The 15,823-nt window shown below is 46.9% G+C and overlaps 1 long non-coding RNA gene across 1 annotated transcript in view; it reads right to left on the bottom strand.

Annotated features, from left to right (window-relative positions):
- LOC133246275 (uncharacterized) overlaps positions 1-3,047 on the bottom strand; it is a 39,394-nt gene extending 36,347 nt beyond the window's left edge. The window contains exon 1 of the long non-coding RNA XR_009735992.1: positions 2,968-3,047. This is a non-coding gene — a long non-coding RNA (uncharacterized LOC133246275). The remainder of the gene's footprint in view (positions 1-2,967) is intronic.
- Between the last annotated feature and the right edge of the window lie 12,776 nt (positions 3,048-15,823).

Here is a 15,823-nt window from a genome sequence, read left to right as displayed (position 1 = left end):
CCTTTCCCTCTCCTCCTCCAAAAAAACTAGTCTTACTCATCATCTTAAAGTAAGCCAAGCATCTGTGCTTACATTTCATCCACCCAGAAACACTGACTTACCATATATTTCAGGTAAGGAAACCAGTTCCAAGAGGTTTGCCCAAGTCACAGAGAGACAAAGTGGCAGAGTGGTAATCAAATTATCCTACATCTAAAATCTTAGCTCTTTCCACTGTATCACTCTACTTCTCAAAAGGCTACCAAAAGCCATTCATTTATGGCTATTGTTTTTTATTGTGGTAAAATTAACATGGCTAACCATTTTTAAGTGTACAGTTCAGTGGCATTTAGCACCTTTACAACACTATGTAACAAGAGCCCCTCTCTAGTTTCAGAACTCTTTATATCACCGAGAAAGGAAAGCTTGTGCCCGTAAGCAGTGACTTCCTGTTTCCCCCTCCCTCAGCCCTCAGCAGCACAGACCCCATTTCTGTCTCTGTGGATTTGCCCATTCTGCACACTTCCTATGAATACAGTCCTATAACATGTGATTTCCTACATCTGGCTTCTTTTATCAACATAATGTTCTGAAGCTCAGGCACATTGCTTCACGTGCTGGTACTTCATGCATTTTTAGGGCTGAATGATATTCCACTGTGTGAACATACAACAGTTTTCACCCGTTCTTCAGCTGATGGACATCTGAGTTATTTCCACATCTTCACTGTTGTCAACAGTGCTGCTGTGACCCTTCACGAACAAGTTTTTTCTTCAGTACCTGTTCTCGTTTCCTTGGGGTATAGACCCAGGAGAGGAACAGTTGGGTCATGAGGGAATTTGAGGGCAATGGGAACCCACACTGGACTGTTATGCTTGCACAACTGTTATTCATGTGTTAGAAGTTAACTCTGCACGTTTAGGGCTTCCCCAGTGGTCTAGTGGCTGGGAACCTTCCTGAAAATGCAGGGAACATGGGTTTGATCCCTGTTCAGGGAAGATTCCACATGCTACACAGCACCTAAGCCCGTGCATCACGACTGCTGAGCCCACACGCTGTAGAGCTCATGTTCCCCAACAAGGAGCCCCCACTCACTGCAGGGAGTAGCCCCCACTCACCACAACCAGAAAAAGCCCACATGCAGCAACGAAGACCCAGCTCAGCCATAAATAAACAAATATATCTTTTAAAAAAAGTTAACTGAATACATTTAAATTGGGTGACTATTGTATGTATATTATATATTTCCGTAAAGGTTCTGTTATGCAGTTTTAAGAATGACCATTTTAATCAGAGTATAATATTTCATCAAATGGATGTGCCCTATTTTACTAAATAACTATTGAACTACAGAATGAGAATATTTTCAATCTTTCATTTTTTTAAAATACTTCAACCAACATCTTTGTTCATAAAGCTTTTACTCAAACCTGTTTTTTAATGATTTCGTGAGAGCTGAATTCCAGAAATGGAACATGGGACAACTGGAATGCCCACTGTCATGGCCCTTGTTGTGTATTAGGGCTTCCCTGGGAGCTCAGCTGGTTAAGAATCTGCCTGCAATGCAGGAGACCCCGGTTTGATTCCTAGGTCAGGAAGATCCCCTGAAGAAGGGATAGGCTACCCACTCCAGTATTCTTGGGCACTGGTAAAGAATCTGCCTGGAATGCAGGAGACCTGGGTTTAATCCCTGGGTTGGGAAGATCCCCTAGAGAAAGGAACAGTTCCCCACTCCAGTAGTCTGGCCTGGAGAATTCCATGGACTATACAGTCCATGGGGTTGCAAAGAGTCAGACACAAGTGAGTGACTTTCACTTTCACTTTGCTGTGTATTCACACTTCTTGTTCTTTAACATTAAAGGCAAAAAGCAGTCACAGAGGTGGATGGAAATATATCACATGTGTTAAAAACTGAGGAATTCAGAAAGGTACTAAAACAAACAAAACTCTACTTGTTCACCATGGGAGGATTCTAAGAAATAAACGCATCCTGAAAACTGTAAGTAAAAAGGGAGGGAGGAATCAAGTATTTATCCTGATTTTCCTGTAAAAACTGTACTTTAGAGTCATAATGTGATTGCAGTGAGTAAATGCCTAAGGTAAATACAGTCCTTGTAGGCAATACACACAGAAGAGACAAATAGAATATTTCCATTGTGTGACCATTTTGGTCACTGTAATGCAAGGTCTTTACTTGTCATAAAAGGAATGATCCCAAGTGTTCCTTTTTAACACCAGAGACAGAAGACAGGAGGAAGGGCAACACCTGGAGGACTCTGGGTGGGAGTCTTGGCAAACAGAGGCAGCTCAGTGGAGCCTTCAGAACTCAGCTGGATGACTCAAGACAAGCCATCTGGTTTAGAAGTCCTCGTGGGGGCCTGTCAGACCCCCAGAGACTACAGCACAGGTATCATCTCACAGACAAAGCCATCCACCATGAGATGGGGGAAGGAATGGGTGATGTCCCAAAGGAGAGCCACGCCAGGGCCAGGTCACAGGACTCCTGTGCCCCACGGGAAATAGAATCTTTACTCAAGTTGCTGTTGTTTAGTCGCTCAGTACTATCCAGCTCTTTGGAACCCCAAGGACTGTAGCCCACCAGGTTCCTCTGTCCATGGGATCTCCCAAGCAAGAATGCAAGAATACTGGAGTGGGTTGCCATTTCCTTCTCCAGGGGGTCTTGGCAACCCAGGGATCCAACCTGCGTCTCCTGCATTGGTAGGCAGATTCTTTTAACTGAGCCACCAGGGAAGCCAAATTACTCACAAGAAGGGGAATCAAGGAGCTGAGCCCTGCTACCTGGGACCATTGCCCTCTGCCCTCCGGACTTGTAAAGCAGCTGGGCCGGACCGGCGCCCTCTGGGGTTCATTCTTACAAAGGACCTTACAGAGAAAAGAAGACTTAGATGCTCAGCAAACCCTACAGCTTCACAGCCACAGTCATTGCATACAGAACGCCCCCCTTCTGTTTCTATGCTTAAAACTCACGACACGCCTAGGAAATCGCTTTTCTTCCTCGTTTCTGCAGACCTGAGGAGGATGGGGGAGGCGAAGAATGTATGCCGCCCCGGCCCCGGGACGGCGCAGGGCCCCCAGCTGCCCGGCCTCCCCTGTGGAATGGAGACGCCATGTGCAATCCCGCGAGATAAACCTGCAAAGCACCGACACGTGCCCGGCCCGAGAAGGCTCTGAGAGGACCTGCCACCTTCTCTCCTCGCTGAGCGGGTCCCTGCGGGGTTCGGGCGACGAGGAGGACTCCTTAGGGCTCCCGACTATTCTGAATGCCGATCTCCTTGCCACACCAAGCATCCCGTTTCCCCAGCCCTGAGGTCTCAGCTGGAGCCTCCTCTCCTCCCCAGAAGGCTCTTCACAAGGCTGGGCTACTACCGATACAGTGCTCAGGACCGAGTGGGCTGTCCACAGATTTCCCCCACTCCCCACCCCGCTCGAGATCCTCGCTCCCTAACCCTAGACCTGGTTCAGGTCTTGCGCGCGAGCCTCCCGGTAGCCCCACTGCCCCTCTCGAGTCCCCGATGGCGCGCGCCCCCTGCCGGCCACTCCGGGACCCTACACAGCATAGAGGATTTTCCTTAATAGAAAGCAGTTTATCGTTGTGTTTAGTCGTTCACTTGTGTCTGACTCTGCGATCCAATGGACTGTAGCCCACAAGGTTCTTCTGTCCATGGGATTTCCCAGACAAGAATACTGGAGTGGGTACCTATTCCCTTCTCCAGGGGATCTTCCCGACCCAGGGATCAGACCCAGGTCTCGTGCATTGAAGGCAGAATGCTGATCGACCATTCTGAAAATACTCCCCCCTACACACACACACACACACACACACACACACCAAAGAAAGAACAGAAAAGAAGGGGAACCTTCCCACTCTAGCACAACTACAGCTACCATTTTTTGTTTTTTTCCGAAGCTTTCTTCCACGGTGTTTGTGCTTCCACATCCGCCAGCAATGACAGGAAAGCCCACATAGCCAGCCAGCCCGCAGGTGTAGACGGTGGACAGCAGTTTGCCAACTCCCAGGAGCCTGCAAAGGTGCTGCGCACTTTCTCTAAATCAATGTTAGTATGTCTTCAACCCCCAGCCTCCTCCTGGCGGTTGTGAAGTGCAAGCTGTGTGAGCATTTCCTCACCCGCTGCCAGCAGCAGGGAATGTCCTGGGGTCCCAGGTGACCCTCCCAGCCTGGTCCCTGCTGACCGCTGAGGAGCAGGAGGCCCTGCAACTCTGTAGTCAATGTTGCTCCTGGCCCACATTGGTCACTCACCTGTAGGTTTGAGGGTGATAAGGAAGACCTCAGATGCACAAGCACAAAGAACCACACACACAAGCAAACACGCACACATTCACAGCTGCTCTATAGAGCAGAACCCCTCCTCCAGAATCCTTGGACCCAGTGGTGGCCAGGGGAGAACGAGGGGCCAGGATGCAGCCCTCTGAGCTGGGGGCACGGTCCCCTCCAGGAGCAGAAGCTCCCACAAAGCCAGGAAGAGAAGGGTCTTCCCACAGCAGTGCTTGCAGCCTTGCCCAGCCTCACTTCTGGGAGCACAAAAGACCCTCCAAGTCACAGAGAGCTAAGATCAGCAATCGCCTTGACTTCCTTCCTCCTTCTCGCCCTAGTAAATTGTCTGTGCTTGTACAAAGTATATGCAGCCCTTGTCTGATACCCTGGCCTGGAGAGGTGCACCTCTGTGACCTCCCAGGTGAGGGGGCCCCATAAAGCTGGAGGGAGAGGAGGGGAGGGAGGGTGCAGACAGCAGCATGGGGAGCGCTGCTCAGGCTTAATCTCAATGGATGGTTTTGAGGCTTCTAGGAGTTAATGTCTGACATAGAGTAAATGCTAAATAAAGTTTAAAGACTAATATTTCTCGGATAATTCATGGACCTCTGTCCAGAAATGAGGCATTCCTTTCCACTGGGTAAACTCCTAAGAGCAGGTTTGGTGGGTTATACGGTAAGTGCATGTTTAACCTTGTAAGAAATGTTTCCTAAGTGTTCACATGCTTTTTGCATTCCTTCCAGCAATGGGTTGGAGTTCCTCTTGGGCATTTAAAAAAAAATTTAACCACCTAAGAGTGATGGAATGATATCTCATTGTAGTTTTAATTTGCATGTTTCTAGTGCCTAATGAGGGCTTCCCTGGTGGCTCAGTAGTAAAGAATCCACCTGCCAATGCAAAATACCCAGGTTTGATCCCTGGGTTGGGAAGATCCCCGGAGAAGAAAATGGCAACCCACTCCAGTATTCTTGCCTGGGAAATCCCATGGACAGAGAAGCCTGGTGGGCTACAGTCCATGGGATCACAAAAGACTTGGACACAACTTAGCAACTAAGCAACAAACGCCTATTGATGTTGAGATGATTTTCATGTGCTGATTTGCCATTTGTATCTCCTCCTTGGTAAAGTTTCTATTCAAATCTTTTCCCCATTTTTTTTCCAACCTTCACTTTTACAGATGTCCATTCCCACATATCTTTTCCTGCTTTCTTTTGGATAATTAGGTGGGTAATAGGCCAATCTAAGAGACTAAGCATATGGAAAATGCAAATACATGTTTGATTATATGCCAGGAGATCTAGTAATTCTGCTTCCTTGCCAGCAGAGCAAGCAGACACCCTGGAACTACACTCACACCGTGTGTCAGGACTCTTCAGATACTTCAGTTTGGTTCTCTTTGTCTTTCCATTCAACTGGGCCTAACACAGGAGGAAACAAAGTACTCCCAATCTGACCCCCACACTCCAACTCTTAGGAAGCAGGTTTGGGGGCTTGTCACACCTGACACCTAGTAACAGGAAGTTCAGTTCAGTCGCTCAGTCGTGTCTGACTCTTTGCGACCCCATGAATCGCAGCACGCCAGGCCTCCCTGTCCATCACCAACTCCCGGAGTTCACTCAAACTCACGTCCATCGAGTCAGTGATGCCATCCAGCCATCTCATCCTCTGTAGTCCCCTTCTCCTCTTGCCCCCAATCCCTCCCAGCATCAGAGTCTTTTCCAATGAGTCAACTCTTCACATGAGGTGGCCAAAGTACTGGAGTTTCAGCTTTAGCATCATTCCTTCCAAAGAAATCCCAGGGCTGATCTCCCTCAGAATGGACTGGTTGGATCTCCTTGCAGTCCAAGGGACTCTCAAGAGTCTTCTCCAACACCACAGTTCAAAAGCATCAATTCTTCGGCACTCAGCCTTCTTCACAGTCCAACTCTCACATCCATACATGACCACAGGAAAAACCATAGCCTTGACTAGATGGACCTTTGTTGGCAAAGTAATGTCTCTGCTTTTGAATATGCTCTGTAGGTTGGTCATAACTTTTCTTCTAAGGAGTAAGCGTCTTTTAATTTCATGGCTGCAGTCACCATCTGTAGTGATTTTGGAGCCCCAAAAAATAAAGTCTGACACTGTTTCCACTGTTTCCCCATCTATTTCCCATGAAGTGATGGGACCGGATGCCATGATCTTTGTTTTCTGAATGTTGAGCTTTAAGGCAACTTTTTCACTCTCCACTTTCACTTTCATCAAGAGGCTTCTGAGTTTCTCTTCACTTTCTGCCATAAGGGTGGTGTCATCTGCATATCTGAGGTTATTGATATTTCTCCCGACAATCTTGATTCCAGCTTGTGCTTCTTCCAGCCCAGCGTTTCTCATGATGTACTCTGCATAGAAGTTACATAAGCAGGGTGACAATATACAGCTTTGACGAACTCCTTTTCCTATTTGGAACCAGTCTGTTGTTCAATGTCCAGTTCTAACTGTTGCTTCCTGACCTGCATATAAGTTTCTCAAGAGGCAGGTCAGGGGGTCTGGTTTTCCCATCTCTTTCAGAATTTTCCACAGTTTATTGTGATCCACACAGTCAAAGGCTTTGGCATAGTCAATAAAGCAGAAATAGATGTTTTTCTGGAACTCTCTTGCTTTTTCCATGATCCAGCGGATATTGGCAATTTGATCTCTGGTTCCTCTGCCTTTTCTAAAACCAGCTTGAACATCAGGAAGTTCACGGTTCACATATTGCTGAAGCCTGGCTTGGAGAATTTTGAGCATTACTTTACTAGTGTGTGAGATGAGTGCAATTGTGCGGTAGTTTGAGCATTCTTTGGCATTGCCTTTCTTTGGGATTGGAATGAAAACTGACCTTTTCCAGTCCTGTGGCCACTGCTGAGTTTTCCACATTTGCTGGCATATTGAGTGCAGCACTTTCACAGCATCAACTTTTAGGATTTGAAATAGCTCAACTGGAATTCCATTACCTCCACTAGCTTTGTTCATAGTGATGCTTCCTAAGGCCCACTTGACTTCACATTCCAGGATGTCTGGCTCTAGGTGAGTGATCACACCATCATGATTATCTTGGTCTTGAAGATCTTTTTTGTACAGTTCTTCTGTGTATTCCTGCCACCTCTTCTTAATATCTTCTGCTTCTGTTAGGTAACAGGAAAGATGACAACAATAACACTGATGTTGATGGTGATGATGGTGAAGACACTGGTGGTGGTGGTAACGGTGATGATGGGGATGATCACCATGTTCCAGGCTTTGCACTGGTTCTTCTTATACGGAACCTCATTTCATCTTCACTGCAACCTTTTGAAGACATGGAGTCTGATGCCCACGATCACAGAATGAGGACTCATCAGCCCAAACCCACCCATGTGCAGAGCACTGGAAAAGGGGGAGACTCATCAGTGCACGCCTCCAAAGTATGTATCCATGCTCTACCAAGCACAGTCACCTTTCTTTTTAAACTTGTGTTAAAATACTTTCATTGGTATCTCCTTGGCTTGTTTTCTCTCTGTTCTTAAATGCAATGTGATCAGCAGCTGTGTCTCCACAGCTGTTGTTTGGTTGGCTCCACCATCCAGAGAGGTAACTTTCTTGGTATTTTCATCTTACAGATGAGGAAAGTCTTCCCCTCCGAAACCCTTCTCCTCAGCTTCTGGCAGGTCCCGAGCTGTGTGTACAGCACACCTGCTGGGATAGACACATATTCCTGCCTGTCACCTGCCCACCAAGGTAAAACAGAAGTGGAGAAGGCAGGACTCACAGAGTCATGGCACAAGTGGCCTCGATTTTGTCTTTCTTTTTCCTTCGTGTCCGCTCAGGGGGAACAGGTGCTAGTTGACATCTCAAGCAGGCCCAGTAACTACTCTGCTCGTGTTTATATATAAAATGCCACTCTTGCTTATGGAAAAAGCCAATTGGTGTTGAAGACATGCAGGGCCTCCTGAGAATTCACTTTTCCAAGCTAACTCAGAGTTGTTCACCTCCCCTCAGGATTTGTTGCTGGAGCCTCAGGCGGGGTCTTGGGAGAGAAGAGCGAGGAGAGCAGAAAGGTGCTCATAGCTGGACTCTGAGCTCCCCGTGTCCTTCTGCAGGGTCTTCACAGCCTGGGTGACCCCACCGCCCTGCACTTCCCCGGACCTGGGCAAAAGTTTTCCCTTTTGGAAATCACTTCCTCCCTCGTCGGCCCCAATAAATCCTGACCACCTACCACTTCTCCTGGCTCAGACCCGTCCACCCTGCTAGGTGGTTCCTGAGGTAGGTGCGAGGTTGAAGGTTCTCTCCCGACTACGGGTCTCCCCCTGCAGCAGAGCCTGCAGCCCAGGCCTGAGCCCCACCCATCATCTGGTCAAGCCTGAGCCTCTGCCAAATTTTCCCAGTCTCCTCTTCATTGTACTCGAGCTCTCCCACCCCTAGTTTTCCAAGGACAGAAGGGTGGCTGAAAACACACCAAGTTTCTCCTTGCCTGACTTGAGGCAGTAAAGTGCATGTGTGCTCACTCGTGTCCAATCCCATGGACTCTTTGCAATCCCATGGACCATAGTCCACCAAGCTCCTCTGTCCATGGCATTCTCCAGACAAGAATACTGGAGGGATGTTGCTATTTCCTACTCCAGGGGATCTTCCCAATCCAGGGATCAAGCCCACATCTCTTGAGTCTCCTGCATTGGCAGATGGATTCTTTTTTTTTTTTTTTTTTTTACCACTGAGCCACCTAGCAAGCCCCATTTGAAGCAGTAGTGCCCACCTATGTGCCCCTGGGAAGTTCCACCTGCTGGTGTTGAATTTTTTAATGAAAGGTGAAGTTTGAAAACTCAACCCAGGTCTTTTGGAGAACTGGTCACCCCACTGAGAGGCCCCCCCACACTGCACTGTGGGAGGCCTGCCTTTCTCCAGATTCCCTTCCTGTCTCAGCTTCCCTTTCCCCACCCCAGGGGTTCCCCAGTTCACTTCCCTGCACAGGCCACCCCGGGGCTCCCACGTCACAGAGGAGGCCACCATGGTGGTTATAGGTTCATCCTCTGCAGGCATTCTGTATTTCCCAGTTGGAGCATGTTTGTAAGAGGAAGCACAATTCTGCTTGGTTAGCAAGCCTGGAAGGCAGCTGCTTTGGGTGGTGTGGCAGTGCCACAGAGATTCCCATGCTGTCAGGCCGATTTCCCTTGCTCTCTCCACGCAGAGATGTTGGGTTGCTGTCCATACCACTCAGGACTTACGTTTGTCTTTAGTCTTCTAGATTCTTTCCACTTTTACCTCTGTAACAGCTCTATGGAAATACAATGCACACATTACACCCTTCACCCATTCAAAGTGTAAATGGTTTTCCTATCTTCCCTACCATTCGCTGACAACACAATCAGTTTTAGAACATTTTCAATACCTCAAAATGAGGTTTCTTTTGTTTTCACTCCTGGTATCTCTTTATATCTGTTATCAGATAACAAGGATGACTGGGACATGGAGGCGGGATGTGGGGGGAAGCAGAAAGGTTGGCTGGTGGGGCAAGGAGGTGTAGGAGGGAAGGGAGTGAGGTATGCCCTCTCCTTCCTGTGGAAGCTTTGCTGGGCCGGCTCCTATTCAGGCTAAGACAGGGAGACCACCAGACCACCACCCTAGTCACTCAGGGATGCAAACCTTCTCAACCCCAGCAGTTTGAGGCCAATCCTGACCATCTCACTTTAAGCCAGTGCAGTACCTTTATTTGGAAGTTTCCCCACTCTTATTCTAGGGAGTCACTGCTATGAAGGGTGAAAGTGAAAGTGTTAGTCGCTCAGTTGTGTCTGACTCTATGCAACCCCATGGTCTAGAGCCCGCCAGGCTCCTCTGTCCATGGGATCCTCCAGGCAAGAACACTGGAGTGGATTGCCATGCCCTCTCCAGGGGATCTTCCCCACCTAGGGATCAAACCCAGATCTCCTACATTGTGGGCACATTCTTTACCCTCTGAGCTACCAGGGAAACTCCTCACTTTTTGTACAGTGGGTCTCAACTTTAACCTGCAAATACCATCGATTGGTCTATCAAGGATTAAAGACTGTAATAATATTTTTTAAAGATAATTATAGGTATGATTACATGCCAGTTCCCTACAGGTGCTGTTCTAACCCATTCACTCATTTAATTCTCAGGACATCAGTATCACATAAGCATTACTACTGTTCCCATCTGACAAAGGAGAAAAGTTGGTCTGGTCAAGTAGCCTGTCAAAGGCACAGAGTGAATAAGCAGGAGAGCCAAAATTTGAAGCTAGACAACTAGGCTTCAGCATCCAAACTCCTCATATTAAGACAACTCAATCTATTTTTCATTTCACATGCTCTCCATCTGTAGGTTAACAGCTAACAGACACCGCACTGGTCTTTGCAGTTGTGCCTGCTGTAGTGCCTGGAGAACGAAATGGTAACCCACTCCAGTACTCTTGCCTGGAAAATCCCATGGACGGAGGAGCCTGGCAGGCTACTACAGTCCATGGGGTCGCAAAGAGTCGATATGACTGAGTGACTTCACGTTCACAAACTGCTGTAGTAAGCGATGCTGCCACTAGGGGGGGATGGTGTCCACTATGCTCTCAGCCACCGCCAGATTCAGCACATCCTGGGAGACTGCAGGTATGGCTTCAGCTAGATTCTTCCAGTTCAAATGGAAGGCAAAGTGCAGAAGGAGGGAACCAGTTCACAGGAGATTGCTCACTGGGGAGAGTGTGCAGGGATGTCTTTTTCGAGGCCACAGGGAGGACACAGGCTCTGAAATCGCTGACTGGGTTCTTGCAGCCTCCCATGCCGCCTGGCTGGGGCTTTAACACAGAAAGAAATTAGAGTTAAAAAAAAAAAAAGACAAGCAGGTCTGTGTCCAGACTGTGGTCAAGTCAATGCATTTTTCTGACCCTGAGCTTCATACTCAGTAAACGGGCCCAGACCCCTGCTGGCGGCTGTCTGCAGCTGTCATTTGCAGCAGCTAAGATCACCTGACATGTCTGTGCCCCATTTGGGAGCTGTTGTGTAACCATAAGCCAGTTTCAGTGGCTCCTGGCAGAGGTTGTGGGATCTGTGTGGGGCCCACATCCAGGCCCGGAGGGCAGGAAGCACGCTCCCACCAGGGCCACTCAGGTTTGTGCTGTGTGGATTCCTTGACTTTTCCACAGCGGGGAGCTTCAACCCATAAACCAAGCCAACTGGCAAGGGTTTGCACTGCACCTAGCAAACAGTAGATGCTTAACCAATGTCTGTTTTATTGTCCTAACCAACTCTCCAGGATCTAGGCACTTGAGATGGTCTTAGAAACCCTAAGGGCCCAGAGAAGACCTACACCCTTTCCCAGGATTCCCTCTGCTTTTAGTTCAGTTCAGTCACTCAGTCGTGTCCGACTCTTTGCAACCCCATGGACGGCAGGACGCCAGGCTTCCCTGTCCATCACCAACTCCCAGAGCTTACTCAAACTCATGTCCATTGAGTCGGTGATGCCATCCAACCATCTCATCCTCTGTCGTCCCCTTCTCCTCTGCTTTAGGGCTCAATTTATGGTCTATTTGGTGAAAGGTCCACAGGTGCTCAAAAATGTGTATATTGCTGCTGAGTGGGGTTCAGGATTGTCAGTTAGATCCTGTGGCTGCTTATGTTGTGCAGGCTTTCCATATCCTTCTTGATTTTCTTTCCATACTATTCTATCATATAACGAATAGTTCTAGTATAATAGTTCTATCAGATGCTGAGAAGAGCAGGTTGAGTTCCCACCTATACTGTGGGTTTGTCTCTTTCCTTTCAGCTCAGCCAGCTTTGGACTCGTGTACGGAGCTTCTGATGAGTGTGCATTTAGAAGCCTCATGTCTTTCTGGTGGACTGGCCCTTTTATAATTGTATAATGTCCATCCTTGTCTCTAGTAATATTCTTTACCCTAAAGTATACTTTCTCATCACTACGAACAAAGCTAGTAGAGGTGATAGAATTCCAGTTGAACTATTCCAAATCCTGAAAGATGATGCTGTGAAAGTGCTGCACTCAATATGCCAGCACATGTGGAAAACTCAGCAGTGGCCACAGGACTGGAAAAGGTCAGTTTTCATTCCAATCCCAAAGAAAGGCAATGCCAAAGAATGCTCAAACTACCGCACAATTGCACTCATCTCACACACTAGTAAAGTAATGCTCAAAATTCTCCAAGCCAGGCTTCAGCAATATGTGAACCGTGAACTTCCTGATGTTCAAGCTGGTTTTAGAAGAGGCAGAGGAACCAGAGATCAAATTGCCAACATCCGCTGGATCATGGAAAAAGCAAGAGAGTTCCAGAAAAACATGTATTTCTGCTTCATTGACTATGCCAAAGCCTTTGACTGTGTGGATCACAATAAACTGTGGAAAATTCTGAAAGAGATGGGAATACCAGACCACCTGATCTGCCTCTTGAGAAATTTGTATGCAGGTCAGGAGGCAACAGTTAGAACTGGACATTGAACAACAGACTGGTTCCAAATAGGAAAAGGAGTTCATCAAGGCTGTATATTGTCACCCTGTTTATTTAACTTATATGCAGAGTACATCATGAGAAACGCTGGGCTGGAAGAAACACAAGCTGGAATCAAGATTGCCAGGAGAAATATCAATAACCTCAGATATGTAGATGACACCACCCTTATGGCAGAAAGTGAAAAGGAACTCAAAAGCCTCTTGATGAAAGTGAAAGTGGAGAGTGAAAAAATTGGCTTAAAGCTCAACATTCAGAAAACGAAGATCATGGCATCCGGCCCCATCACTTCATGGGAAATAGATGGGGAAACAGTGGAAACAGTGTCAGACTTTATTTTTTTGGGCTCCAAAATCACTACAGATGGTGACTGCAGCCATGAAATTAAAAGACGCTTACTCCTTGGAAGGAAAGTTATGACCAACCTAGATAGCATATTCAAAAGCAGAGACATTACTTTGCCAACAAAGGTCCGTCTAGTCAAGGCTATGGTTTTTCCTGTGGTCATGTATGGATGTGAGAGTTGGACTGTGAAGAAGGCTGAGTGCCGAAGAATTGATGCTTTTGAACTGTGGTGTTGGAGAAGACACTTGAGAGTCCCTTGGACTGCAAGGAGATCCAACCAGTCCATTCTGAAGGAGATCAGCCCTGGGATTTCTTTGGAAGGAATGATGCTAAAGCTGAAACTCCAGTACTTTGGCCACCTCATGTGAAGAGTTGACTCATTGGAAAAGACTCTGATGCTGGGAGGAATTGGGGGCAAGAGGAGAAGGGGACAACAGAGGATGAGATGGCTGGATGGCATCACTGACTCGATGGATGTGAGTCTGAGTGAACTCCGGGAGTTGGTGATGGACAGGGAGGCCTGGTGTGCTGCGAGTCATGAGGTCGCAAAGAGTCGGACACGACGGAGCGAGTGATCTGATCTGATCTGATACTTTCTCAGGTATTAGTACAGTGGTTCCTATATTTTTTAAATTAATGTTGGTATGGTATGTATTTTTACATCTTTGTAATTTCAACTTACCTCTGTCACTGAATTTGAACTGTCTTGTAAATGGCATTTTCATTCTGCAATCTGTTTTTCTTCAGACATTTACATCAAAGGTAATTACTGATAAGCTAGGACTAAATTCTGATATACGATTGTTTTTGTTTCCTTGTTTCTGTTTTCTTGCCTTCCTGTTAGTTTTCATTTAAGATTTTACTTTGATGTATTTAGTGTTATGAAGTATATCTTTTTGCATAAAAATTACTAATTACTAATTTAATGTAATCTGTTACCGCATATGTGTGTGTGTGTGATTTGTCATTATCTGCTGGTATCAGCATTTCACCACTTGGTCTGATGTGTGGAAATGTCACCTCCATTGAGGTCCCTTTATCTTCCTCACTTTGAAATATCACTGTCTTGAGTATTGGATGGTTGGAATAATTTTTGTTTCAATCATCAATCATTTTTTATTTATAATATTTGTGACGAAAAGCAGGGTCTGTCATTCTTTCCATTGTTTTCTTTCCTGATGCTCCAAGTTCATCATTTGTACTTCTGTTCAAAGAACTTCCTCTAGCCAAATTGTTAAGAAGAGCCCTACTAAATACTAATTCTTTTAGTTCCTTCGCCTGAGAAAGTCTGTTTTCCCTTTATTCCTGAAGGTAGTTTCACTGAACATAGAATTCACAGCTGGTGTTTCTTTCCTTTCAGCCTTGAAAAATGTGTCACTTCCTTCTGGCCTCTGTGGTTTAAAATGAGAAATCCACCATTGTCATTCAGTATACATAATCTGACATCACTTCTGTCTGGCTGCTTTCAAGATTTTTTCTTTGTCCTTAGTTGTCATAAAGCTCATGATGAAAAGTCGTGCATGGAGTCTTGTTGTTGCTGTTTTGGACTCCTGTTTGGGGTTCATGCAGCTTCTTGAATCTACATGTTCGTGTCTTTTGCTGGATTGGGAGAGTTTGGCTCATTGCTTCAAATTCTCCTTAGCCTCATTCTCCTTCCCCTCACCATCTAAGACTCAGCAATAATAAACAGTTGTCCCTTAGGTCCCCTCATGTATTCAAGTCTCTGCCAATCAGATTGAACTCATCATTGCTCAATCAGGTTCCCAAATTCACTCCTCCATCATCTCCACTCTGCTTCTGAGCTTCCAGTGGATTTTTAATTTGCTTTATACATTTTTGTAATGTAATCTGTTTGGCTTTTTTCATGACTTCTAGTTCTTTGCTATGGCTCTGTTTCTGTTTCTCCATTTGTTTGAATAGAATTTTGACTTGCTTGTTGAAGCATTGTTGCAGCGGTTGCTTTAAATCCTGGCCAGATACTGTAATCCCAAAACCTGATTCATCTGGATGCTGGCCTCAGTCAATTGTGTTTTCTCATTCAGGCTGTAAATTTCTTGGTTCCGGGTACAAAAGGTAATTTTCTATTTAGCCTGGATATTTTGGCTGTTATGTTAGGAGACCCTGGATCTGGATTAAGTCTCATGTGTCAGCAGGGGTGGACCTGTGCGGGGGCAGCATCAGTCGACTTTTAGGCTTTCGGTGAATAGTGCCCTGAGGCTCTCACTGGCCCCCGTAGGGTTGCCTGACGGGCGGAGGGGGTCTCAGTAAGGGAGAAGGTGGCAGGCCCAAGGTTCAGAGAGCCTTCCCTGGCCTGGCATTTACTGTGGGGGATCATTTACCTGTGGGAGACACAGAGTGCTTCCAGGAGGGGGCAGGACCTGTGCCCCCACCACCCCAGCGTCTCTGGGATGGGGAAGGAAGTCTCAGATCCCCAGGGACAAAAGGCTTTGGGAACCAGGTCAGTTGTGGCAGAATCCCTTTTGCTGGGACCCTCACAGGTGACAGGCTTTTGAGGAGCCCACCACACCCCTACTGTTGCCCCAGCCCAGGTTTGGGCTGTAACTGGGCTGTGGTCTGATTCCTCAAGAACTTTAATGTCGTTTGTTCTTAGACCATTTTTCTTGTTACAAATTCAACAACGCTGCAACTCAAATGTGTCCAGACAGAGCCCATTCCCAGGTTGTGCAATGTCCCTTCGCTGTACCCCAGGTCCACCTGGAAACTAATTCAGTCTTGAGCCGGGCTCC

This window comes from Bos javanicus, chromosome 4, assembly GCF_032452875.1.
Source record: "Bos javanicus breed banteng chromosome 4, ARS-OSU_banteng_1.0, whole genome shotgun sequence".
NCBI lineage: Eukaryota > Metazoa > Chordata > Mammalia > Artiodactyla > Bovidae > Bos > Bos javanicus.
Note: the sequence above shows the minus strand (reverse complement) of the source record. Positions and strands in the feature narration are given on the sequence as shown.